General features: G+C 37.3%; 1 pseudogene; it reads left to right on the forward strand.

Moving 5' to 3' along the window:
- Positions 1–1,506: 1,506 nt before the first annotated feature.
- The window catches only part of LOC127482810 (mitotic spindle assembly checkpoint protein MAD2A pseudogene), a 51,627-nt pseudogene continuing 25,266 nt past the window's right edge, over positions 1,507–27,867 (forward strand).

Consider the following 27,867-nt stretch of genomic DNA (forward strand, 5'->3'; position numbering starts at 1 on the left):
GGCACTTGCACCCACATGGGAGACCCAGAAGAAGTTCCTGGCTCTTGGTTTCAGTTAGGTTCAACTTCTGTTTTGCAGCCATTTGGGGATTGAACCAGGGGATGGAAGCCCTCTCTCTCATTGTCTCTACCTCTCTCTGTAACTTCTTTCAAATAAATAAAATAAATCTTTATAAAAAATGTATTTAAGGTATACAGATTTATTTGTATTTCATATTTACAGATTCAGGAACATAGTGACACTCTTTACCCTGCCCTCGCTCCTGTCCATGCTCCCACCCTTCCTTCTCCTCCCTCACTTACTCCCATTCTTATTTTTTTTTTTTTACAAAGATCTATTTTCAGTTAATTTAACAGCCATAAGATTAACCTTACACTAAGTAACGAGTTTAACAAATAGTATGAAGAGAGAGAGAGAGAAAAAAAAGCACTGCTCCTCAACCATTAAGACAGGGCTGCCAAAAATCATCACATTTCAAAGTGTCAATTTCAGATCTATAGATTACTTTTTAGGTACTCCATTAGTTACCACAGATCAGGGAGAAAATATGGTATTTGTCTTTTCAGGACTAGTTTATTTCATTCAGTGTAGTGGTTTCTAGTTGTATCCATTTTGCTGCAAATGACAGGATTTTATTTTGTATTGCTGCGTGGTATTCCACAGTGTGTATATACCATAATTTCTTTTTCAGTCATCAGTTGATGGACATCTGGGTTGATTACATATCTTAGCTATTATGAATTGAACTACAACAAACATAGGGGTGTGCTGATTTCTTTTGGTTTGAGTAAATTCCCAGGAGTGGGATGGCTGGGTCATACTGTAGGTCTGTATTCAGATTTCTGAGGTATCACCATACTGTGTTCCACAGTGGCTGCACCATAGGGGTCATGTTGACTTCCTTAATCTTGTTTTTTTGAGTTTCTGTATTTATTTTTAAGCATTTGTAGAGATACTTGTTGTTTTTTTTTTTTTTTCTCTGATGGCTTTTATCTTTGAACCATACTGCTGTGGCTTAGTGGAGTGTTTACTGTTTCAGTGAATACCTAGAGGTGTGTGCTGGATGTGGCCAGGGAGCTCTGGCCAGTGCTCAATGATCAGGCAAGTTTCTAGGTGACACCAAAGTTATGTGTGGGAGATATCTTGTTAACAGAAGGGAGGGTATGGTTACCTCTATTGGCATAATCACAGCCTCACAGCCTCTATTCCAAGGTGACCAATTACTGGGTATTATCCCTCAGTGGGTGGAACACTCACCCACACTTCTACTTGAAATGCACAAAGGATCACTGCAGTTCACAGTGTGAACTCGGATCCCAATGCAATGACCCACCAAGGCAATCAGGGAGCTCTGAGCATGTAGAGCCACCCACTGTGATTGCTCAGAGACCCAGCTACATACACTCTGTGCCCTCTCATGCAGTTACAGTCTCAGTATGCAGGGATCTCACCATCATAGGGCGCAGAGGATCCACTCTTCCCCTTAAGCCTGTCCCATCTACAGACATGCTGAGATGTTCCCAGAGCCAGCTGCCTGGGAGTGCTCCTCCTAGGTGGTTTGAGCCCCAGAGCCCTGGAGCCTGTGATATGTTCAGAAGCTTGAGGGCACCTCACAGTCATCTGTGTGCCCAGTCCCCTGTCAATCCTCCCAGCCAGACTCAAAGTCAGTGCGGAGTGCAGATTTTTCCCTCTGGAAAGATCCCTATCACACATGTGCACAATACCTGTCTGCTGCAGCCATACTCATTTTCATAATCGTTCTGGGCATATACAAGACTCTCTACAGCTGCTACTAATAGTGGAATGGCTCCTTCTCCCCATCTGTTGCCAGGTGGGAGCACCAGAGTTACTGCACTTGCCTCTGCTGGTGAGATAGCGACTGTACTGCCAGTTTCTGGTTATTTGGCCTGCACCAACTGCTCCCTACTTATATTCAAAATGATGCCCACCCACTCTCTGCTGGTGGTCAAGCACCATTATGGGGGAGGAGGGGATGGAAAAAGAGAGATGTGCCTCTTCTCTTTCTTTCTTGGTGAGCAGTCACCCCATTACCCTCAGGACTCTGTGCTAGACTCAAAGACAGTGTCGTCTGCTAGGCTGTCCCTCCAGCAGTATCACCAGTGGCATGGGCCGCTGCAGTTGGATCTCACCTTGCTCTCCAAAGCTGGCCTTTCTCTGGATCAGGACTTCTGGGGTCATTTGTTGTGTCCATGCTCACTGCTGCACATTTGTACCTTCCATACAGATCCATGATGTCTCTTCTCCTCCTGCAGAACCCCCACTGCAGTTTTCACTCAAACTCTCCCGGGAGAATACACATTCTCCTGTTTTCTTTTCTTTCTTTCTTTCTTTTTTTTTTTTTTTTTTTCACTATTTTCTCCTAGCCTAGAGCAGACTGCTCTGTTTCTAGTCAACCATCTTGGATTCTCAATTTTATCTTTCAAGGAAATTTTTGAGGTATCTTCACACGCTTCCACTTTAAATCCATTTTCACCATGGCTTCCCTTTTTTGCAATGTGAAAAGATCTATAACTATTTGGAAGGTAATACTATCCTGTCTCCAGAGCAAATAGATACTCCCTGTATTACTCAGTCACTGATTGAAAATTAATCTTTTTTTAAATTAATTTTTTGGCAGGCAGAGTGGACAGTGAGAGAGAGAGACAGAGAGGTCTTCCTCTTTCCATCAGTTCACCCCTCAATGGCCGCTGCGGCCGACGCACTGCGCTGATCCGAAGTCAGGAGCCAGGTATTTCTCCTGGTCTCCCATGGGATGCAGGGCCCAAGCACTTGGGCCATACTCCACTGCACTCCTGGGCCATAGCAGAGAGCTGGAATGGAAGAGGAGCAACTGGGACAGAATCCGGCGCCCAGACCGGGACTAGAACCCGGTGTGCCGGCGCCATAGGAGGAAGATTAGCCTAGTGAGCCACGGCGCCGGCCCGAAAATTAATCTTAAAACCCAATATTTAAATTATACATGCCTACATAAATCATATATACAATATACGATTTATATAGGTAATATATAATATATAGGTTATATATATATATTTATATGGGTAATATATATATACATGCTTATACTATTGGAATGACCTGTCTCAAGAATTAAATACTGCTTTTAACACTTTTGAATTTTATTTTGTCACTTTCTATGTGGATCAAAACTTTATGAATTGGAGTAGATGAAGCACTTAAAGTGCTCAAGAGAGAGGATGTGTAGTGCATTGCTAGGAGACCGCACCACATCCTCCATAATCACAACAGTAATTATGTGCTTCCTGGTGCAGGGCATTAAAAATGCTGCCAGTTATGTCTCAGCATGCCACAGAATTAACTCACAGTCTTGATCATCTATTTCAAGCAGCTCATCTGCCAGGCTGACCTATACTGTAATCAAACAAAATTGTGTATTTTTGCTACATTTGCACTTTATTTCCAATTTTCAGACCTACACTTCTCATTCATTTTCCAAAACAGCCTTGCTGTAAGATTCAGTAAATGAATTCTCCTACATGTTACAGTTGAATGAAAAGCATAAAGTTTTTGAAAGTTGAAAATCCCAGTAAATGTAATACATGTATGTTTTCTGTATTTTGGTTGAAATATTACATCATCTTAATCTGTATTTCCTACAGTAAAGATGGAATTAATAAAGCATTTCACTTATCATTTAGATTGTTCAAGGAATCTGGTAAATTTTGACCTATAAAAATCAAGTCCAATTTTTTTTAAATGATGCATTTCAGTGCTAGCAAGTTTAGCTCAAGTTAGAATTTTGAAGCCCTAAATGTCCTGTCAGATAAGAGATAAGGCTATTTTCTTGTAAGCATGTCATTCCTACTTTATTTCAGGAAAATATTCAAAACCCCCCTTAGCAGTTCTGTATTTGTAAATTAATTTGTAAAATGAAATCTACTTGTAAAATGAAGACCTAACTCTTAGGGTTGATAAGATGTTGATTTGAGAAACATGTGAAGAGCTTAGTACAGTGTCTAGAATCACATAAGTGGTCAATAAACAAATATTATAATAATTCTATTTTTCTGATGAGGAACACCTTACACATGATATGCAGTCTCTCCCTTTTATATCATATATATGATTATTTAAACTTTTTATCAGCTGGTAAATGTCAAGATGTAAACGGAATCCTTGCATTTTGGAAATAAAAAGTATGTGTGTAAAAATTATATGTATATGGTAACTTACATAAATTTCTACCACTTCCCTATAGATATGTGTTGCTTTACACTTAATACAGCATTGAGTTATCAATCTACATTATATAAAATGTTTAATGGGCTTATAGAAAAGATCTGACTTTCATGCTTGAAATAGACCTCCTTACTGTGGCTGATCATAAATCACACAAAACAGTATATCCTTTAAATAGAAAGGATAATATAAGGGCAGTAATGTTTAACTTTATAAAATACTAGAAACTTCAGACAAACTCATACTTACAGACAGCAGATCTATGATTTCCTAGGATTGGAGAGAAGTTGGCAAGACATGCAAACGAGGATTTCAAAGTAACAACATGAGGAAAATTTTATGGTAGACGTACATATGTATAATAATGATGTTATCAATGGTTTCACAAATGTATATATTTTAAAAGTATATTAAGATGTTTGTTGCACTGTAATTTTTGAAACTTGTTGCCAGGAAGCCTCTGGGGTCTGTTTGTGGAGTGTAAATTTGGGTCTTCATCTGTGGGGCTGGCCAAAGCACAACAACTCACCTAAGAGCAGGGGTTATCACTCTTGCAAGGCTGCACCGAAATTGTGGCAGTGTTCTCACTCGTTATCAATCTTATTTTCTATCATTGTGGCATAGTCATCTGAACTCTTTACTTGAATGCTGACATATAGACACTTTATTTGCAACTACTGATTCTAAGCTCATAAAGCACCTATACTGTGTTGGAACAACTAAAAAATTGGTTATACAAGTGTTCAGTTCAGAAACAAGTGGGAATCATCTCAAATACAGCAAGTGGCGAGGTCCTTGAAAGATGGCATTTTGACGTGAGAGTGACACTACAAAAGATGGCAGTGCTCCAAGAGAAAAATCTCATAAAGCTATCCAGGGCAAAAATCAGTTCAGTGATCAGATGGATCACAGCTATGATGACATTTCTACCACTGTTAGAAGTTTTACGGTCAGTTGATCTATTAATTTATAGAAAGATTTGGTTGTACCCGAGAAATGAGAAGAGTCTGCAGCACAGTTCATTTCTAAAATTCTGAGGAAGTCCATCTTCATTCATTTTACCAGTACAATCTGTAAGCAGAGATGGCTGGAATATAGGTACTTGTCTTCCCGTAAGAAAAAGGGGTTTCAGGTGAGAGACAGAGTTGCGGTAAGCAACGCTGCAACATTAAATGAGGTAGTACATCCATCTGGCCAGATGGGCTGCTCTTTAGACATATCAGAGAGAGAGAGTGCCCATTCTACATTCTACCTGCGGCTTATGTGGGGATGGGGTCCACTTCTTCCCAACATTCTTTCCCCCACTCTCTTCTTCTGGTTAAAGGATTTCCTGACTGTGAAATACACGAAATTTCTCCAACTTTGTTTTGTTCCCAGTGCTTTCAGACTGCGGAGCCCAAGTGGCTTGGGGCAGCAGGGATTCTCTGGGGGTGTTTTTCATGGAGGCAGACTGGGATCACATAGAAAGTTATCTAGGATATTGGACGGACTTTGTGATGTGAAATTCTGGGCTCTTCCCAGATGTCCTTCTGAAACAGACACACTCTTTTCTTTTCCTTCCATCACCCTTCACACACATAGACTAATGGCTGCCTTTCAGTTTAACAAATACACGAAGTGAATGGCCTGGCAGTCTACAAAATGCCTGCCAATGACTGAAGATGGGAAGAGGGAAGTGTAATTATAATTCTCAATTGTAATTTCTTCAGACCAGGATAACTGTAGTGATGTTTTATTTCATTGGTTCATTTTCAGATGCAGAAAAACATTATGCTTTAATGCACTCTGCATAACTCTACCACTTTTTGGGTAGCTGTCTGACTTACCATGGTTAATGTATTGAATTTTTAGCACATTATACAACAGGAACTGGCAGATTTCATCAGCATGGTAATGCAACTTGTTTTCAAGGTGACAATTGTAGCTAAGAAAACATTTGTTATAAAGATAAATATTTTCATAAATCAGGTATTTTGGTCAAGCAACTTGGCTTGGAATATACTTAGTGAGGGCCCAGTTGTGATTCAACAGAGTAAGCTGCCACTTCTGATGTTACTTTCATCACCAACGTCCCATATCAGAGTGCCAGTTCAAGTCCCAGCTGCTCCATTTCTCAACTAACTTTTGGCCAATATGTCCATGAAGCTGCAGATAATGGCCCAAGCAGTTAGGACCCTGCTACCCATATGGAAGTCCCAGAAAGTATTCATGTCTCCTGGTTTCAACCTGGCCTAGCCCTGGCCATTGTGGCCATCTGGGGAGGGAATCAGCAGAAGAAAGATTTCTGTCACCCTTTCCCTCTGTCTTAAATAAATGAGTAAATATTTTTATTAAAAAAATAATGTAGAAGGGAGATACACACACACACACATACATATATACACAACAAAATAAGCTTGAATATTCAAAAACTTTGTTTCTATCCAGAAAATAACTAGTAATCCAAAAGCAATGGATATATATTGGGGCACTTTGTCATTCATTTCACTGTATATTTCTGTATTGAAAAATATCCTAATTATTTCAATTTAATTTATATAAGTTGAACCCATGAAGTAATGAATATTTCTAGTGTTCACTTTCTTGTGATTCAAAAATATTCTTTTTTGTTTCATAAAGTCATCTTAATTGACAATGACAAAATTAAATATGTATGTTTAATAAATATATTAAGATGTATGCTTCAACTTTCTGCAGTTTCTTGTATTTTCATTTTGTTCTAGTAAATTTTTCATTAAAACAAAAGACTGTGGACAATATTACTCAGCAGAGATTTTTTTTAAAGATTTATTTATTTATTTGAAAGTCAGAGTTACACAGAGAGAGAGGGAGAGAGATCTCTTCCATCTGCAGGTTCACTCCCTAATTGGCCGCAACAGCCGGAGCTGTGCCGATCCAAACCCAGGAGCCAGGAGCTTCTTCCAGGTTTCCCACATGGGTGCAGGGGCCCAAGGACTTGGGCCATCTTCTACTGCTTTCCAAGGCCATAGCAGAGAGCTGGATGGGAAGTGGAGCAGCTGGGCCTCGAACCTGCTCTCCAGGCCAGGGTGTTAACCTGCTGCACCACAGCGCCGGCCCCCCAACATCAGAGATATTTTAAGAAAAGCAAATGGGATACTACTACATATTGCTTAGAATAACTTAAGCTCATGACTGGCCATACCAAGTGTTATTGTTGTTATTCCACAACAATAATTCTCACACCTTTCTAAAATGAGAAATGATGCAGCCACTTTGTAAAACAACTTGTCAGTTTCCTCAAACGGCAAATGCATGTTACAGCTTTTCCTATGCTTTCACCATACCCCAAGTTGAAACATAAATTTGCAAAAAAATGAAAGAATAATTTCAAAACTGTACAAAGTAATTATATTTGTAGTAACTCTGAACTGGAAACAACCCATTTTCTATTATGTCGTGAATAAACAAATTTTATATACCCACTAAATAAAACAATAGTCAGCAACATAAAGGAAATCACCATTGATGTTAGCAACAACACTAAGTGAAAATAACTAGAATGTGTTAACGCATACTGAATGAATTATTCATATGAAATTCTAAGAAAATGCAAACTAATACACAGTGAAAGGAAGCAGATCAGTCCTTTCCTGGGAGCAAACAGAAAGGTGTGGAAGACACAGAAATGAAAGGGCAGTGAAGAAATTCAGTGTGCCAACAGCGATGTTTATCAACTTGATTTTTGTTATGATTTTATGAGTGTGTGCATTTAAATTATACATGTAAAGTATATATTGTTGGTCAAAACTTCATTATTCTTTAAAAGTACTCAGTAATTAGTGTCTTCTTCCCTTTCCAGCAACATTAATGATTACACAACATTAGTGTCTATAAATAAGTACATGATTTGTAAATGACATTGTATGTTGTGCCTCTGTTGAAATTATTGTTCTTCTGCATCATAATTTCCAGTATTGAGAAAGTACTATTTATCCTTTTAGCATAGAACTGTTACTCCCCTGGAAGCCAACGATTTTCTGATATTTCTCCAATATTTCTAGTATTTTATGTATTTAGGGAAAGCCAACACAAACTCTGAAATTTTGTCAGTTCTTTAGATGTCTAATTCTACATCAGTGTTTACACCCAATATTAAAAAGTGAATAATGTGATAATACAGAAGTACACAAAGCAAGCATAAAGCTCAAGCTTTCATGTCCACATGTAACTATCATGTGGAAAGATTATGGCTACATTCAGACCTCTGTTGATTAATACATGTAGTCCGTATTCTGCGTGGGAGTAGTAAGGAATGGGAAAGCCAACTGCTACCAAGGTAAAGTTTATATAATTGTTATGACAATGATACAAAATAGAAATTTCTCACTTTATATATTATAAAATTGTATCCATCTATACATACTTTTAACAAGTCTTATTTATTCATTTACTTATTTATTTTGTCTGAGGCAGAGAGAGAGAGTGAGAGAAACCTCCAATATTCTGCTTCACTTCCCAAACGCCTGAAATGACTAAGGTTGGGGTAGGCCAAAAGTCAGGAAGTCAGGAACTGGAAATGTAATCTAGGACTTCCATATGGTTGGCAGGACCCAACTACTTGTCCAATCATTGCAGTTTCTTAGGTCTACTTTGATGGAAAGCTGGCATCAGGAGCCAGAGCTGGGGTCTGAGATGAGATGATGGCAGCCAACCAACTACACCTACTTACTAAACATTTCTCTCCTGAATTGTGCATACTCTAAGAAAAAATATTTTCCTTCGTGGACAAAAATAAGCTATGGCATTGAGAAGGGAATTTTCAGTACAATCTTTCTTTCTACTGTCAGCCAGAACAAGGGCCAAAATAATCGTAAATGATAAAAGAATAGACAAACCATGTAATTTGTGGAGGACAACTCTAGTTCCTTGGAAATTGCTTTATGATTGAAAAGTAGATGAAAATGCTAAATGATCTCAATTTTCCTTTAAATTTTTATGATTTATTTATGTATTTAAAAGGGGGGGTGGCGCTGTGGCATAGCGGGTAAAACCACCACCTGCAGAGTTGGCATCCCATATGGGTGCTGGTTCAAGACCTGGCTGTTCCATTTCTGATCCAGCTCCCTGCTATGGCCTTGGAAAGCAGTAGAAGATGGCCCAACTCCTTGGGTTTCTGCACCTGTGTGGGAGACCCAGAAGAATCTCCTGGCTCCTGGCTTTGGATCAGCGCATCTCTGGCTGTTGTGGCCAATTTGGGAGTGAACCAGCAGATGGAAAACATCTATTTCTCTCTCTCTGCCTCTCCTTCTCTCTCTGTGTAACTCTGACTTTCAAAGAAATGAATAAATCTTAAAAAAAAAAAAAGATTTATTGGGCCAGCGCTGTGGCACATTGGGTTAAAGTCCTGGCCTGAAGCGCCGGCATCCCATATGGGCTCTGGTTCTATTCCTGGCTGCTCCACTTCTGATCCAGCTCTCTGCTATGGCCTGGGATAGCAGTAAAAGATGTCCTAAGTCCTTGGGCCCCTGCACCCACATGGGAGACCTGGAAGAAGCTCCTGGCTCTGGGCTTTGGTTTGGCGCAGCTCTGGCCATTGTGACCATCTGGAAAGTGAACCAGTGGATGGAAGACCTTTCTCTCTCTCTCTGCCTCTAAGTAACTCTGAATTTCAAATTCAATTTCTTTGAAATTCAGAGTTACAGAGAGAGGTAGTGACAGAGAGAGGTCTTCCATCCACTGGTTCACTTTCCAGATGGTCACAATGGCCAGAGCTGTGCCAAACCAAAGCCCAGAGCCAGGAGCTTCTTCCAGGTCTCCCATGTGGGTGCAAGGGCCCAAGGTCTTAGTCCATCTTCCACTGCTTTCCCAGAGCATAATAGAGAGCTGGATCAGAGAGGAGTAGTCAGAACTCGAATGGGTGTCCATATGGGATGCCAGCACCACAGGCAGTGGCTTTAACTACTATGCCACAGTACTGGCCCAATTTTCCTTTAATTTCAAAATTACACAGTGCATCTTCAAAACATTTGTGAAAAGAAAACTATGATTGGCTTTCTAAATTTATTTTGTGCCACAATAAAATTATCTTTAATTCCAATTTTATGCACACTTTCTGACACACCCTCATATAATCCTGTAAGAGAGGACAAAGTAGGCATTAGAACTGGTGTGAAAGTCAGTGAAACACAGCGGGATCTCACTAGGGAAGAGGTACCATCTCAGTCAAGGTAAACATTTGAGTCTCTGCTGTATAATCAGGCATCAGTGCATTCTGAGTGTTGTTTCCAGAGTCAATGCTGGCACTCCAGAAATTTTTCTTATTCATATTATAATGATCATTAGGGTATTCATTAAATAACATAATTATTCACACAAAAAATGAATTCATGTCACACTTTATAAAGCATAATTTATCTTTAATTAGGGATAATCTGTTATAACTCAGTTTACTAAAGTATTAGCCTTTTATTGATATAAACCAGCTTTCTATTAAGCCCCCAAGTCTAAATTCCCCATTCCATAATAAAAGCTGTTCTAAATGAACAGCTTATTGAATAGAGTGTTCACATCCCTACATGTCAACTTCACAAATCATTATATGCAATAAAATAATATATTTTAAAATTAAATTAAATTTTAGTTCTTTATTTTCATTTTATTTTAAAGGTAGCGAGAGAGAGTTAGAGACAGACAGAAAGCCAGATCTTCTATCTGCTGGTTCACTGCCCGGATGTCTGCAGCAGTTAGGGATGGACCAGGACAAAGCGACGAGTCTGGAATTCAGTCCATGTTGGTGGGGGCACCCAAGCACTTGAAGCATAATCTGCTGCTTCCCGGGGTGCTCATTAGCAGGAAGTTGGATCAGAAGCAGAGGAACAGAGACGCAAGCCAGGCACTCCCATGCCAGATGTGGTGTCCTAAGCAGCGTCTTAACTGCTGCACCAATGCCCAGATGAACAAATTACATTTTGTTTTAAAAACAAACAAAAAGAGCAATTCAACAGTTAAAACTGTATGCTGCTAAACATTTGTATGCATTTGTTAATTAAATGGCTGATAGTGAATTTATGTACATCTATTGTATTTAAATGTTATCATAAGAGTTCCTCCCCAGAAAAAGGTGCATTTAAACTTCACCATGAAATTTGAAGTCTTCAGAAAATCGCCTAATAAATCTTTTAATGCTTTCCAAAGCAGCATGAGTTAGTGACAGAGAGAGATTGAAATCTGGAATTCTGATGTTAGTTTTTAATTCACCTACTGGGTGATCCTGGGTAAGGCACTTAACCTCACTGGTCAATCATCTGTAAAATTAGATTGGTAGAAACACAGCTGAAAAGAACTGTAAATAAATATAAGTAGCTATTAAAGAATCAGTTCCAATTTTTGCTGACAAAAAAGGGAATCTAATTGCTATTGTTTAGCATGAAACATCATCCCTGAAGCTAGCAGTTAATAGAAGCATTATGAGTCATGGATCTTTTTGTGAGTGTTTGCAAAGTCATTAATCTGACACAAAACTGATGAATTAAATAAAAGACTATATTGATTAAAAATGAGTCACAAAAAACAAATGGAATTCAATACTAAGACAGAACATAAGTTCCCCAAGTATCAAGAATGCTACAGTCTATAACCTGAAGCTATGCTTGTGCTATTGCTATAAATATGATTTAATGCTTCTTGTACTTAGCTGGGGTGAGTTAGAATAATAAAGTGAATATACTATAGCAAGGCATTAGCGATGACTGTCAAGATTACAGAAAAATAAATTTAATCTCTGTCCCCACAAAATAAACAATAAAGAAAAATGCATTCTTATATTTCCTTAGAACCACTCTTCCAAAAAAAATTTCCTGTGCAAGTACAGTGGACGTGCAGGGAAAAAAGAGAAGTGTGATCCAAGGTGCCTCTAAATAGAATTGTATATTAGTGTTCACTGAGCATAATTCTGCTTTTAGTCAACTCAAGTATTTGCATTGTCTATGGAAAATCCAAAAACTGTGTTGTGTATTTTCTTGTAAGGTTTTAAAATATGAAAACGAATGCATTGAGCAGAGTGGTTCAGACACCTGCGACCCACCCAGGAAAGCTTGGCTCTGGCTTCTGATTCCTGCTTGCCAGTACAGACCCTGGCAGACAGTGATGATGGATTAAAGTGGTTGGGCCCCTGACACCCACATGGAAGATCTGGATTGTATGGTCCTTCAAAGGCTTCTTCTCAATTCATCCTTGGCCACAGAGGGCATTTAAAGAGTGAACTTGTGGGTGGGAGCTCTGGGTCTCTCTCATTCTGTCTCTCTCTTTCTCCACCCCCACCATGCCTATCTCTTGCTCTATCCCCCGTCTCCTTCTCAAATAAATAGAAACAAATACTTTAAAATGAAAGGATTGAACCAGAAGAAAAAAAATCTGATTGTTTTTCATGGTTTAAGTCATGTCTTCCCACATCAACTTCCTATAATTTATTACTATTACAACGTAGCATTCTAATTTACTAGTATAACATGAAAAATGCATAGGATTTAGTTATACTAAGGTTACTAAAGCCAGAATAAGGACAAATCCTCTTCTTTCTCATATACTTCTCTTAAAAATTTCAGAAAGATATTATTACTTATCAGAAAAAAATCCTTACTTTCCACAATGAAACATACCAAAATCCACATTAGTTAGAAATCTAACATTTCTTTTTTCAAATGGCAACATATTCAACACCTCATACTTTCCTACCATTTAGCACTATAATTGTCCTGATTTGCATGTTTTTCATGATACAGGTTTTAGCCACAATAATGCTGGTTGTGAGTTAACAAGTAGGAAGTAGGAGTGAGACTATGGATGGACTGGTAAAATTCCATCACCATTGAGCCTCCAGAAGGGACAAACCTTCTATAAGCTTTCCTGTCATTGGAGATGGAAACCAAGCTCAGGCCAGAGTCTTAAGTACTCAACTATCACACTGTAGACAAAGCCAACAGTACTTTGGTAACACTCCATCTCCAAAGCAATTTACACCTTGTTTAATACAATGGTCTTCAACTCCAGACATTTAAGGAATATAGAATCCTAATTAGGAATGCATTTGAGATTATTTACCCATAAGTTAAAAAAAGGGAAGAAAAAAAAAAAAAAACTGTCACCACAGTAATACAGCATCAATTCAAACACAATATAATCATTTAAACAATATGAGGAATAAACCAGAGGGTGAAAGATTGGAAGATGTCTCTGTATCCCACTCCCACCTCCCTCTTTGTTTCTTCTTTTCTTTTTTTTAAAGATTTATGTATTTTTTGAAAGGCACAGCTACAGAGAAAGTTAGATCTTCCATTCTCTGGTTCACTCCACAAATGGTCACAATGGCAAGAGCTGTGCTGATCCAAAGCCAGGAGCCAGGAGCTTCTTCCGAGCCTCCCACGTGGGTGCAGGGTCCCAAGCACTTGGGCCATCTTCCACTGCTTTCCCAGGTCATTAGCAGGGAGCTAGATAGGAAGTGGAGCAGCCAGGACTCAAGCCAGTGTCCATATGGGATCCTAAGCCAATTGCCAGCCTCTCCCTCTCCCTCTCTCTCTTTCTCTTTCTCTCTCTCCCACCCTCACTGTCCCTCCACATTTAAAATAAAGAAATTCTAAATTTTCCACTGTAATTATAATCAGCAAATACTATACTTGTTTTGAAATCTATAGTATTATACATTGTTTGAAGTTCTGTATTTTTTAAAGAAAAATTCAGCACAACTTGATTTTGGGAATCTTAACTGTTTTGCGTGATGTAATAGTATGACCATGTATTTTCTTACAAAACTAGCTTAAAATTCATTATCTTTGTGCTTAAGAGTTTAAGAAGAGGTTAAGTACAAAAATAGCCCAATGAATGATTTCCTGTAAATCATAAACCAAACACTTGTCAGTTTATTAGATAAAGCAGGAAGATACAGGAGCTCAGGGTTGCAGGCAGATGGGTTCAAATATCATCCTCTTCCTGACTTTTTAGAAGTAGTCTATATCTCTCAACTTATAGCATTATTGTGTTAATTAGACATAAAAAGATGACTGAAGTATCCCAGTATAGGTCACAAAGAAGACATTATGTAGATATTACTGACCCTCTTACAATTAATGCAAAACAAGGTGCTCATTTAATGAGTTTTGCTTAAGTTCTCAAAAAGGCTTATAAAGCAGTAGAGCAAGCCTGTACATGAAGATTAGCACTTTGTATCCTTCTTTTTGGCTTATTGCAAGTATTTGTTGGCCAACAAGAAAAGCTTGAGAGAGCCTGGGGCCATAGCCACTTCCCAAGAGCATTCTAAGGGCCGGAGTTGTGGTGTAGCTGGTAAAGCCACCACCTGCAGTGCCGGCATCCCATTTGGGCACCTGTTTGATTTCTGGCTGCTTCACTTCCAATCCAGCTCCCTGCTAAGGCCTGGGAAAGCAGTAGAAGATGGCCCAAGCGCTTAGGCCCCTGCACCCAAGTGGGAGACCTGGAAGAAGCTCCTGGCTCCTGGCTTTGGATTGGCATAGCTCTGAACATTGCAACCAATTGGAGAGTGATCCAGTGGATGGAAGATAACTCTCTCTCTCCCTCTCTCTCTGCCTTTCCTTCCCTCTCTGTGTAACTCTGACTTTCAAATCAATAAATAAATCTTAAAAAAAAAGAAAACTCTGGTTGTTACTGGTTTTCTACCATAGGGAGAAAGTCTAGTGAGTCCTAAAGAGAATAGATGGCTATATGTGTTTGTTTCTATGTTTATATGTGTGTGTGAGTGTGTGAAGGAGAAAACATCAATTATCCCATTAGTCACTTGTATCTGTTCCCTCCCTGAGATTTAATCATTCACTATTTCTTTAAATTTGTGAACCTGGCAGTTAAGATACCCATATCTCACATTGAAGTGCTTGGATTTGATTTCCAGCTGCAACTACTAACTCAGCTTCCTACCAAGGCAAAAATGTGGGAGGGGCAGCAGTGATGACTCAAGTGTCTGGGTTCTTCTCCTGCATGTGGGAGAACTGGATTGAATTCTTAGCTTCCAGCCTTGCTCTCCATGACCTTGGTAATGCAGGTATTTCTGGAGTGAACCAGGACTATCTCCCTCCCTCTCTCTCTGCTTCTCAAGTAGAGATAAAATAAAACAAAATAAAATTGGTGAAACAACAAAACCCTGGAATTTTAACATAGTTCAAATTCAGTTTCTATCACTTACCAAGGTTAAAACTCTATTTCTATTATGTTTATGGTATACGAACTTGGAATAGAACTACATTTATGTACTGGCTAAATTTTTACCCAGATTCTGACACAGAAAATGACAACCTCTTGGAATCCATCTTTAATATTTGACAATAGCTATATCAGCCTCATTGCACTGTGTTTTGTCAAAATCAGACATTATTCCTCTCATGATTTCAACTACTAATAATTTTCAATCCCTCTTTCCCTAGTTACATGAAGGTAGCCAGGGGGCTTGTTTCATAGATATGTGTGTAAACAAATGCAAATACTGTTAGACAAAGCCCACTTAACTAATTGAAGCATATGACTTATGACCTTCTGGGTTAAAATTTTCTCTCCTTATGTTTTTGTGACATCACATGTAAGGAATGCAATCTTTCTGTTTTGCTCACAGATGAAGACAGCCTGTTATAACCCCACATGCATTATGAAATGCATCACAAACTCTTAAAATAATTTATTCATATTTAGTATTTCTTTTGTCTAAATGTAAAGTGCTCAGTTCAAGGATATTAGATTTACATATAAGTATTGTTCATTAATATTATATAAAATGTTTCTGTCAGGTAAATTGTGTGTTTCGATTCCCTTAAGAATATTTTTAAATATTTATTTATTTATTTATTTGAAAGGCAGAGTTCAGAGAGAAAAGGGGAGAAAGGTATCTCACATCTCCTGCTTCACTTCTCATATGATTGCAATGGTCAGGGTTGGGCCAGCTGAAGCCAGGAGCCAGGACCTCAATCGTGGTCTCTAACACAGATGGCAGAAGACCAAGCACTTGGGACATCTTCCACTGCCTTCCCAGATGCATCAATAGGAAGCTGGATCCAAAGCAGAATACCCCAGACTTAAACTGGTACTCTAATATGGGATGTTGGCATCGCAAACGGTGACATAAGCCACTGCACCACAATGCTGGCCCCTCCCTGATTAGTCCTGACTTATTTTATTTGTACTGTAGAATGTCAAAATTTTCCAGTAGCCCTAGACAAAATTAGGGTATTTTAAAACACAACACCACCTTTCCATGAAAATACACAAACTAAACTCTAGATTCATTTAGGTGTTTCTATTGTCTCAAAATAACAGGAGTATTTCCAGCTCTGCTTCCCAAACGCAATCTGTATAGTTGGCTGCTGCTGGGTAATTAATACGGAGCATTCTATTTAAGGAGTCAAAAAGAAAACACTTATTTGACAGCTTGCATTTTTTGGTTCACCTGCTAATTAAAAAAAAAAAGGAAAAAGGAAGGCTCAGCATTTTGTTAAGGATGGCTGTCATTTTGTAATACTTGCACAATGTGCAAGATATTTATAGTCATTTATAGTACCAAAAATAAATTACAGGTTATACAACCTCACTGCCATCAATATGCTTAGAGATTAAGATTTTTGATAGCATGGCTATTCTGGGGAGAGTTTTGTGTAGGGAGCAAACAAAGGACTATGATACCAAGACTCAGTCATACTTTTGTAATTGACAACATCTGAAATATTGGAAAAGTTATTTTACTTATCTAGGACATGAGCTTCCCTCCAATGTAAGCCAATAAATTTTAAATAGATTATTGTTAGTGTCATTTCAGCAATATATTTCTAGAATCCTAATTTGAGGTGTCTTGATGACATCATATGATATTTATGCTTCCAAATATTAAATAAAACAAAATATAGTTGTCATTACATTCAAAGAGCATAGTGTGATCTTAATGAAATCTTTCATGATTCAAAATTCCCTTCAGAATCTGACTGCTATTCAAAAGAACATTCTAATATCATTGATTAAAGGATCATGGAAGAGGAATTGTTGGTTCAATATTGTTTCAATTAATTTAAAGAATCATGAGACTCTTAACTGTGACATACAGAGTAAACAATTTTTACATGGGCAGGAATTGGTATTTTCTTTAAAGAATGTATGTTTAATTCATACCTTTTCTTGACCTACAACTAAGTCTGTATGCTTGACTAAATGAAAATAATTAATTTTTCCTAATTTAATCTTTTACTGAGAATCAACTCTAGAACAATCCTCTTGTAGATGATTCTCCTAAGAGAGAGAGACAACCCCAACCTCTCACTCCATAAATGTTGCACACTACCTCCTTCTACTAAATTATTACAGCAAACATTTGGATGCTAACAGTGGTCCTTCAATTTTCTACCTATCAGAAAAAGTGCCTGATAAGCTGGAAACATTGCATTTTCCAATTACAACACATGAAATTTTATCTGCTCTGCCTGCACTTTGCCAAACAGCATGTTAAGCTGTCACCAGCTATGCTGGCATCTCATAGAAGAGCTGGTTTGGGTCTCTTCTTCCAATAATAAGCCTAAAGAAGCAACAGAAGGTGGTCTAAGTGCATGGGTCCCTGCCACACACCTGAGAGACCCAGACAAAACTGCAGGATCCTGACTTCTCCCAGCCCAGCCCCAGGCATTGTGGCTATTGGGGAAAGAACAAGCAGATGGACATCTCTTTTTCTATCCCCACCAGCCCCCGTAACTGTCTTTCAAATAAATAAATAAATCTTTAAAAAATATTTTAAAAAATAGAATTTTCTCTGTTCATCTGTCCTAGTTCTGAAGAACATTTTAAAACATCTAAGATCAGTAGAAAACCTTTCTGACTTGAACTTCAAGAATTATTTCTTAAAATAGCACCTAAAAATAGAACCATGACAGAAATCAATAAATGTTGTACTATATTATTAAAAACTTTTATATAAAAGCTGATAACTTAAAAAGAAATTATCAGATGGATGATTTTTAGATGGTAGCTATGACATATAAAAATTTGTTCCAAATTAATAAGAAATAAATAACTATATCATTAAAAGAGACAAAACATACCAGTTCACTTTAATCAAACAAGGAAACTAAATGAAAAATAAACATGAGAAAAGATGCTTGACCTTGCTATTAAAGAAATAACAGTGAAAAGTGAAATAACATAAAATGTATGAATATAGATGTGATTTTGTAAAATAATCTGACACTGTAAAATAATCAATTATACAAAAAATGACTTGGCACATTTAATAGTCTTGTAACTCAAATCATAAAGGAATTTGACTAAATGGAAATTATTTAGCACTTACTTTGTAGAAAAGTGATAAATCAAGAGACTATGAAATATAGAATAAAGAGAATAAGTTTCTATTGTGTATATGGAAATGAGATTAGCAAGGCAATAAAACAAATTAGAATATAAAGCTCAGCAACAATTTGAAAGTGTGCATGTATGAGAATACCTCAAAAAGTTTGTGGAAAAATGTATTTAAATATGAATTCATTTCAATAATACATAGAAATGCATATTATGGAAAAAAGGCATGAGTTTTAAAATCTTTATGTCAAAATAATCTCATATTTTAATTCTAATTTCCATAATGTAGAAATATAAACTTAGCACTTACAATATGATGCAGGGAAAGTTTTTCATATATATGAAAATTAAATTATATTAAATGTAATGTCTTATCTCCCAACACTTATAATATCAAGTGTTTTGCATTTATAAGCTAAAAATTATCTCAGAAGTTGTGACCTAAGTAAAAAATAATATGGAAAAAGGAAATTCAAAAATATATTTACTGGTCATTAATTATTCTTATAACAGTTAGCAATAAAAAACATGTGTGGGGCCGGTGCTGTGGCACAGCAGGTTAACACCCTGGCCTAAAGCACCAGCATCCCATATGGGTGCCGGTTCAAGACCCGGCTGCTCCTCTTCCCATCCAGCTCTCTGCTATGGCCTGGGATAGCAGTAGAAGATGGCCCAGAAGAAGCTCCTGGTTCCTGTCTTCAGATTGGCTCAGTTCCAGCCGTTGCGGCCAATTGGGGAGTGAACCAGCGGATGGAAGACCTCTCTCTCTCTCTCTCTCTCTCTCTCTGCCTCTGCTCTCTCTGTGTAACTCTGACTTTCAAGTAAAATAAATAAATCTTTAAAAAAATAAGAAATATGTAAAAGGCAAGTTTTCTGATATATGTATATATTTACCAATAGATAAGTAATAAAAGCAAATAGTTGGAGAATTATAGAACATCAAATGTGAACGATTGTTCAAGCTTCCAAATTGTCACAAACATATTAATTCACATGAGTTTTTCTTTTTCATAACACATAAAAGAATTAACACTAACATTTTTCTGAATATAGAGGGGTTTTCTGTCCTGTATTTATGGGTGCCACAAATAACAATATAGCATTGCCTCAGGCATGTTTTATGTAATATAATTTATATCCTGGAATTATAATCTTAGTTTTCCTTAAGGAAAATTCAATTTTTTATAAGAACTTACTAAAAAGGATATTAAGATATTTATTTTTGGCGTATTCTGAAGTAACACAAAAATTCCCAAGTTTGTAAATTTTTAGGATTTTTTTCTTCACAACACATCCAGATCTTTCTTTCTTCACATAATGTCACAGTTCTTTCATTAAGATGCTGGCATTTTTTAAGCTTTTTCTTTTTTGCCTAACACTTTAGAAAACATCTATCTAACTTTCAACATATTTTCTATTCTCACAAAAGGAAAGAATATCTACTGTAACATAATATTGCATATCTTATACAATCAATTTAAGTCCAATAATTTAAAGAATGAGCAACATTTCAGTTGATTCAACAATTTAACAACTTCCATTGACTTCCAAAGGTACAGTTTTGACACTTTCAGTTTTATTAATTTATAAGAAATGCTAAAATAATTCAAGACCATGTATCTCTATGAATTTATTTTGCAACACTTATTGTGTTTTGAATTTCACAGTTCATAAGAAAAATCACAATTAACAATTTCCAATCAGTCACTCACAGTTTTTCCCATTTTGATTAATAAATTTATCTCAAAAATCATGTCCTTATTATGTAGCATTTCATCTAAGGAAGATAAAATGTTATTTTAGTTATCTTGAAGACTGATAGATAAGAAAAATATCTTGCATTTTGTCAGAAATAATTGTAAGGTAAGAGCAACAAGCTTTTGGCAAACAAAGTATTCTTAAACTTTTCTATCAAAAAGTTACTGCCTGGAACAGGAAATAGAAATGCTCCTGAAGTTGGCAGTGTAGTAGGGACCTTTGATGGAGCATGCCTATGAACAATATCATTCTTAATTGTCGTATTTGACTTATTAAGAAAACAACAGTGTGCCTGATTGTGTAGATCTTGGTAAGCACAGACATAACCACTTTAGTGGCTGGGAGTCTGGTTCCTGAAGCTTGAGTTGGAATTTCAACTGCTATTGATGGGCAAATGTTGGACTTGACAAGATTTTCTTCCTTCACAGAAAAACCATGAGTATGCAAAATGTGTTGACAAACAACATGTTGCCTGGGTTAAATATTATGCATATATAGCACATAGCACAGATCTTGATATAATATAATGCTCAATAAAATATTATTATAATTATATTTTCTCTTTAGGTTATGATAAAATTAAATCCACACACTACATATCTGACAAATATAGAGCTAATTCTTCCCAAGTTTTACAATATGTCTTTCTATGCTGGGCTTGTTTCACTTAATGTAACGATCTCCAGTTCTATCCATTCTGCTTCAAATATCAGGGTTCCGGTTTTTTTTGTTGTTGTTGATTCATATTCCATTGCACATATATACCACATTTTCTGATTTAACCCTCTATCAATGGAAATCTATGCTGATCCCAAATCTTGGTTATTGTAATTATGTTGCAATGAACGTAGAAAAGCAAGTGTTTCTTTCATATACCGATGTCACATCCTTCAGATATTTAATCAGGACATCTGGATAGATCTATTTTAAATTCTTCAAGGACCTTCCATACTGTTCATCACAGTGACTGTACTAATTTGAGTTGTGAACAACAATATTCAAAGGTTCTCTTTTCTCTACATCTTTTCCAGCATTTGTTATTGTTTTTTTGTCTTCTTAATAGTTGCCACTCTAATTAGAATGAAAATATATTTCATTGTGTTTTTTGATTTTTATTTCCCTAAAATCTAGTGATACTAAAAATTATTTTTTTTTAAGATTTTTGTTTTATTTATTTGAAAGACAGAATTACAGAGAGGTAGAGACAGAGAGAGGTCTTCCATCCGCTGGTTCACTCCCCAGATGGCCGCAACGGCCCGAGATGCACCAATCCAAAGCCAGGAGCAGGGAACTTCTTCTGGGTCTCCCACATGGGTGCAGGGGCCCAAGGACTTGGGCCATCTTCTGCTGCTTTCCCAGGCCATAGCAGAGAGCTGGATCGGAAGAGGAGCAGCTGAGACTAGAACTAGCATCCATATGGGATGCCGGTACTTCAGGCCAGGGCGTTAACCCGCTGCACCACAGCTTTAATGTGCTACTGGTCATTTGTAATTCTACTTAAAAAATGTCTAGTCAGACTCTTTGCTCATTTATTAACTGGATTACTGTTTTTTATTGTTGAGGTTTTTTAGTTCCTTACATATTCCAGATATTAATCCTTTGTCAAATGAATAGTTTGCAAATGGTTTCTCTCATTCTGTTGATTTTCTCCTGTGCTAATAGTTTTGGTTGCTTTCTTTTTTCTTTCTTTTCTTGCTTTGTAAAAGTGTATTAGTTTGGGGCGGCGCCGTGGCTTACTTGGTTAATCCTCCGCCTTGGGTGCTGGCATCCTATGTGTGTGCCAGTTCTAGTCCCAGATGCTCCTCTTCAGATCCAGCTCTCTGCTATGGCCTGGGAAATCAGTAGAAGGTGGCCCAAGTCCTTGTGCTCTGCACCCACATGGGAGACCAGGAGGAAGCACATCCTGGCTTCGGATTGGGGCAGCGGCCATTTGGGGGTTGAACCAATGGAAGGATGACCTTTTTCTCTGATCGCTCTCACTGTCTAACTCTGTCAAATAAATAATAATAATAATAAAGTGTATTAGTTTGATATAATTCCATTTGTCTATATTTTACTTTGTTGCCTGAACTTTTGTGGTCTTATCCAAAAATCATTTCCTATGTCAACGTCTTGAAGTGTTTTCCTTCTAGTAGTTTCACAATTTCAGAATTTACATTTAGATCTTTGATTCATTTTGAATTGATATTTTGTATAGTGTCAGATTTAGGAATATTATTTCAATCATCTCTGTGTGAGTATTTAATTTCCTTCAGTACCGTTATTAAAGGGATTCTTCTCTTTGCAAACTATTAGCTCACTGTAGATGCGTGGATCATTTTGGGGGTACCTATTCCATTCCAATGATTATGTATCTGTCTTTATGTCATTACCATGCTGTTTGATGACAATAACTCTGAAGTAAGTCTTGAAATCAGGTGTTTTGATGCCCCCAGCATTGTTCTTTCTGTTCAGGGTTGCTTTGGCTACTTGGGAGATTTTGTCCTTCCATATGAATTTTAGGATAGTTTTTTTAAAATAGATTTTGAAAAAATCATTTTTATTTTGATAGGGATTGTATTGATTATGTTAAGCACTTTTGGTGATATAGACTTTTTAATTATATTCTTCTAATTCTGAGTAAGGGAGATTATTCCTTTTTTGTATCTTCTTCAGTGTTTTCATTAATGTTTTATAATTTTTGTTGTTATTTCTCTCCACAGAGAAATAAATTATTTGTTATAAATAATTTTGTTAGTCTTCTGTAAAAATTGCACTGAATTTTAGGTGCTGGTTTTGTACTCTGCAACTTTGTTAAATTCTCCCTGTGTGGGATAAGGTTGAATTCCCCCTGGGTGGCGTTTACTTTCAATATTTTATCAGTCATTTCATCTTCTTTCCTTTGCAGGCTCTCAATAGAGTATTTTCATATTCCTTTGAGTGCAAGGGATAATGTTGCCTTGATTTTTCACATTTCTTGCATCTTTAGTTAACATTTGGGCATCTATTGAATTAGTTGTTTTAGCGTTTTTTAACAGTTAATTTTTATAGTGAAAAGTTTTTATAGAAATTGTATTTGTTTATTTGAGAGGCAGAGAGAGAGAGAGAGACGGAGAGAAGCCCAGACGGAGGTATCTTCCAATTGCTGTTTCACTCCACAAATGCCCACAACACCTAGGGATCAGCAAAATCTAATCCAGTAGCCATGATCTCAATCCAGGACACCATGTGGGTGTCAGGGACCCAACCACTTGAGACATCATCTTCTGTATCCTACGATGTTGTAATCAGAAGCAGAAATGGAACTTAAAACCAGGTAAATTAATGTGGGATGCCAAACCATGCAGATTTGTGCTGACCACTTTTTGACAAATCCAGTGATGTTGGAGAATATTTTTTAAAACATATAAGTATATATTGAACTGTTTGTTTCATTTAGTTTCTTAATTTTTAAAAATAACTTACGTTGATAAAGTCCTATGAATTGGTTAGTGTTATAATTTGTTGTTCTGTCTAATATGGTAGTCACTGGCCACTCTTGGCTATTTAATTAACATTTTCATTAAGCAAAATTAAACAAAATTAAATTTGTGCTTCTCACTTGGTAGTGACATTTTGAGTGTTTAATAGCCATTTATGGCTAGAACCCATAATATTGTAAAACATGAATACAATATTTTTAATTTGCCAAAAGTGTTGTTGAGTATCTCTGGTTTGTTCCATTAAACATCAAGGCCCAAGCTTTCTGTGAATGTTTAAGAACAGTAGTCACTTTGTTTACTTATTTGTTTATTGGCCTAAATATTTAAATACTTACTTGAATTCTGCTTTGTTCTACACATAATTTAATGCACTACAGAAAAATATGAATAAGAAACTGAAATAAGTGATAAAAATATGAAGTAATTGTAAAAGAGATAAGCAGAAATGTAAAATAAGTTATCAGTTGAAAAACCACACCTCATTGAACTTGCTACAAGTGTAAAAATTTAGAATTACGGTTTCTAACAATGAATTCAAAGAGGAAAAAGAAATATTCAAAATGTTTGGGCAGCCATACCTCTTGCCCCCAGAAGAAATATAGGTATTCAAGTTCTAAGACTGACTAGGCACTTATTTTTGTGGTTTCTCATAAAATGAACATATGTTAGGCAGAAAACCATAGCCTAGATCAAGCTCTAGGTTAGAATGATGAATTTTTTGAAACTACTTTATATAATCTACATTTATGAGTTCTGCTGGAATCACCCTTTCCACATTTAAAATAATAAATTCTGGTGCCAGCACTGGAGCATAGTGGGTAAACCCACTGCCTGTGATGCCAGCATTCCATATGGGCACTTGTTCATGTTGTAGCTACTCTGCTTCCAATCCAGTGCCCTGTTAGTGCCTGGGAAAAACAGGAAAAGATGGCCCAAGTGTCTGGGCCCTTGTCACCCATATGGGAGACCTGGAGGAAGCTACTGGCTTCAGCCCAGCTCCACCCTGGCCTTTGTGGTCACTTGGGGAGGGAACTGATGGATGGAAGACCATTCTCTCTGTCTCCCTCTTTCTGTAACTCTGACATTCAAATAAATACATAAATCTTTAAAAATACTAAATTCTATAGGATAACAAATGAATGGCAACATTTAGCAAACCAATAGGAAAGTTCTAAATTCATAGATAGACTTTAGAATAATTAGTGCCATAGTCTGTCTTTATGTATTTCATATACATATAATTTGAAAACTCCTGTTATAAATTGTTATTCTACTAAAAATGAATATTCACAGAAGTTTGCATATAATATAGAGTTCATATAACTTGCACTTATGTGTTCACAATCCAATTACTGATTATTTAAGTAACGGGAGTGAGTTAGAATGTCATGTTGTTTTAAATAATCCTGTAGAGAGTAATTCACACTCATTGACTATTTAGAGATAATTTATCAAAGAGCTCAAGATTATGCATTTGGAAATGTCTCAGAACATGGGGCTTTTTTGTTCTTGTTGTTAAAGATAAGATCATATATATTACCTTGAACTAGAAGAGAGATTGTTTGAAAATTATGTGTGCCTAGACAGAAAATCAAATTACTTATCAATAGAAATAAACTGAGAGTCTAATTATGGATTAGAACTTTTGTAAACACTCAATTATCATGTGTTCACTAGCATCTGTGCCATGAACAATTTGGCTGACAACCAGTGTTTAAAGAAAATTGATTGATGCTTCAATGTCTGATTCTGTGGAGGATTTTAGAGGAGGTCAAAGAATTTTGATTTGACTCTGTTTACTTTATTTAAAAAAAAAAACGATTTATTTATTCATTTGAAAGGCAGAGTTACAGAGGGACAGACAGAGAGAGAAAGGTCTTCCATCTGGAGGTTCACTCCCCAGATGGCCACAATGGCCGGAGCTGAGCTGATCTGAAATCAGGAGCCAGGAGCTTCTTCCAGGGCTCCCACTTGGGTGCAGGGGCCCAAGCACTTGGACCATCTTCTACTACTTTCCCAGGCCATAGCAGGGAGCTGGATCAGAGGTGGAGCAGCAGGAACTCAAACCAGAGCCCATTTGGGATACCGGCCCTGCAGGCCGTGGGTTTACCCACTACCTCACAGTGGCAGCCCCAGCTCTCTTCAATTCTTCACTTTTCAATAGAAATAATTTCAATACCTTTGCAGAAATTATGAATATATGCAAGATAGCTAATAAAATAATTCTATTGATCCATACAATATTACTATAATGAAATATCTGAGACTGAGTCACTTCATGAAAAAGTTTATTAAGCCTCTCAGTGTTTTACAAATTCAGAAACCCATATCTGGTCTGCACTGTTGCATAGTATTCTAAGCCTCCACGTGCAGTGCCAATACCCTATATGTGCACTGGTTCATGTCCTGGCTGTTCCTCTTCAGATCCAGCTCTCTACAATGGCCTGAGAAAGCAGTGGAAGGTGGCCAAGTGTTTGGATCCCTGCATCCGTGTGTGAGACCCAGAAGAAGCTCCTGGCTCCTGCTTTGGATTGGCACAACTCTGGCCATTGCAGCCAACTGAGGAGTGAACCAGTGTATGGAAGACCTCTCTCTCTGTCTCTCTGCCTCTGCCTCCCTATAACTCTGCCTTTAAAATAAATAAATAAATAAATCTTTTTTTAAAAAAAAAAGTATTTAGGAAACTAGATGTGCTAATTAAATCATTCTGTTTTAGATATGGGTTTATATGTGTTATAGTATATACACGTGACAACTAAAGAAATACACTCGACTATATCCTTGACAAAAGTTATCAGGTATTCACAATGTCCATGCTCACCACAGATCTGAGGTCTCAGAATTATGTTTATTTTCAAATAGAAATTCAGTTGAATACATTAGGAACTATTAGCCGGCAAGGTGAAACTCAGGGATTAGGTAGTTTGGAAACAGAAAATTGACAACATTAGAAGCAACAAAATATGGTATACACAGATAGATAGTCCATCTCTCATATTCCCATTCCTGAGAGCAGCTCTTGCCTGGTGTTCATGAAAATATTTTTATTCTCTAAGATGATATGGTTAAGACAGAAATTCAGAGTAAACTTGGTGGTAAACAGTCTGGACTCAGGTAGAGATCTGGCTCTATCAATTATTATCTGTATCAGTGAAGCAAATTGCATTGCATGGCTTCTATATATCACTCATTACTGGTAAAATAATGCAAGGATGCTCTGGGAAGTAATGGGTTAACACATTTGTTTTTTTTTTTTTTTTTAATTTATTTATTTATTTGAAAGTCAGAATTACACAGAGAGAAGGAGAGGCAGAGACAGAGAAAGAGTCTTTCATCCACTGTCCCACTCCCCAGATGGCTGCAACAGCCGGACCTGTGTTGATCCGAAGCTGGGAGCCTTCTCCAGGTCTCCTGTGCAGATGCAAGAGCCCAAGGACTTGGGCCATCCTCTACTGCTTTCCCAGGCCACAGCAGAGAGCTAGATCAGAAGTAGAGCAGCTGGGACTCGAATCGACGTCCATATGGGATGCTGGCACTGCAGACAGCGGCTTAACCTACTATGCCACAGCGCCGGCCCCAACATTTGTATTTTAAAAATATTTATTTTATTTATTTGAAAGGCAGAGCTACTGGGGTGGGGGAGGAGAGAGAGAGAAAAAGAGAGAGAGAGAGAGAGAATGAGAATCTTTCATCTGCTGATTTACCCTCAATGGCCACAATGGCCAGGGCTGGGCAAGACTGAAGCTAGGAGCCAGAGAATTCATCTGGGTATCCCATGTGGGTGCAGTGGTCCAAGGACTTAAGCCATCTGTTGCTTTTACAGGCACATAGCAGGGAGCTGGATCAGAAGTGGAGCAACTGGGACTTGAACTGGGGCCATGTGGGATGCCAATATTACAGGCAGTGGCTTAACCCATTAAGCCACAACGCCAGCCCAAAATTAATACATTTGATTTACTAATAATATCCAAAATAAAATCTCCAGGAATGTCAATTATTATCCTTATCAATGTTTAAGTATAACTTTGAAGTAGTTCCATGCAAGTCGAGGTAGTAGAGTATCATAGTATATGACAGGAGAGACTGATCTGGGCTTGAATTCTGGTTTTGCCATGAGAAA

This window comes from Oryctolagus cuniculus, chromosome 4, assembly GCF_964237555.1.
Source record: "Oryctolagus cuniculus chromosome 4, mOryCun1.1, whole genome shotgun sequence".
Taxonomy (NCBI): domain Eukaryota; kingdom Metazoa; phylum Chordata; class Mammalia; order Lagomorpha; family Leporidae; genus Oryctolagus; species Oryctolagus cuniculus.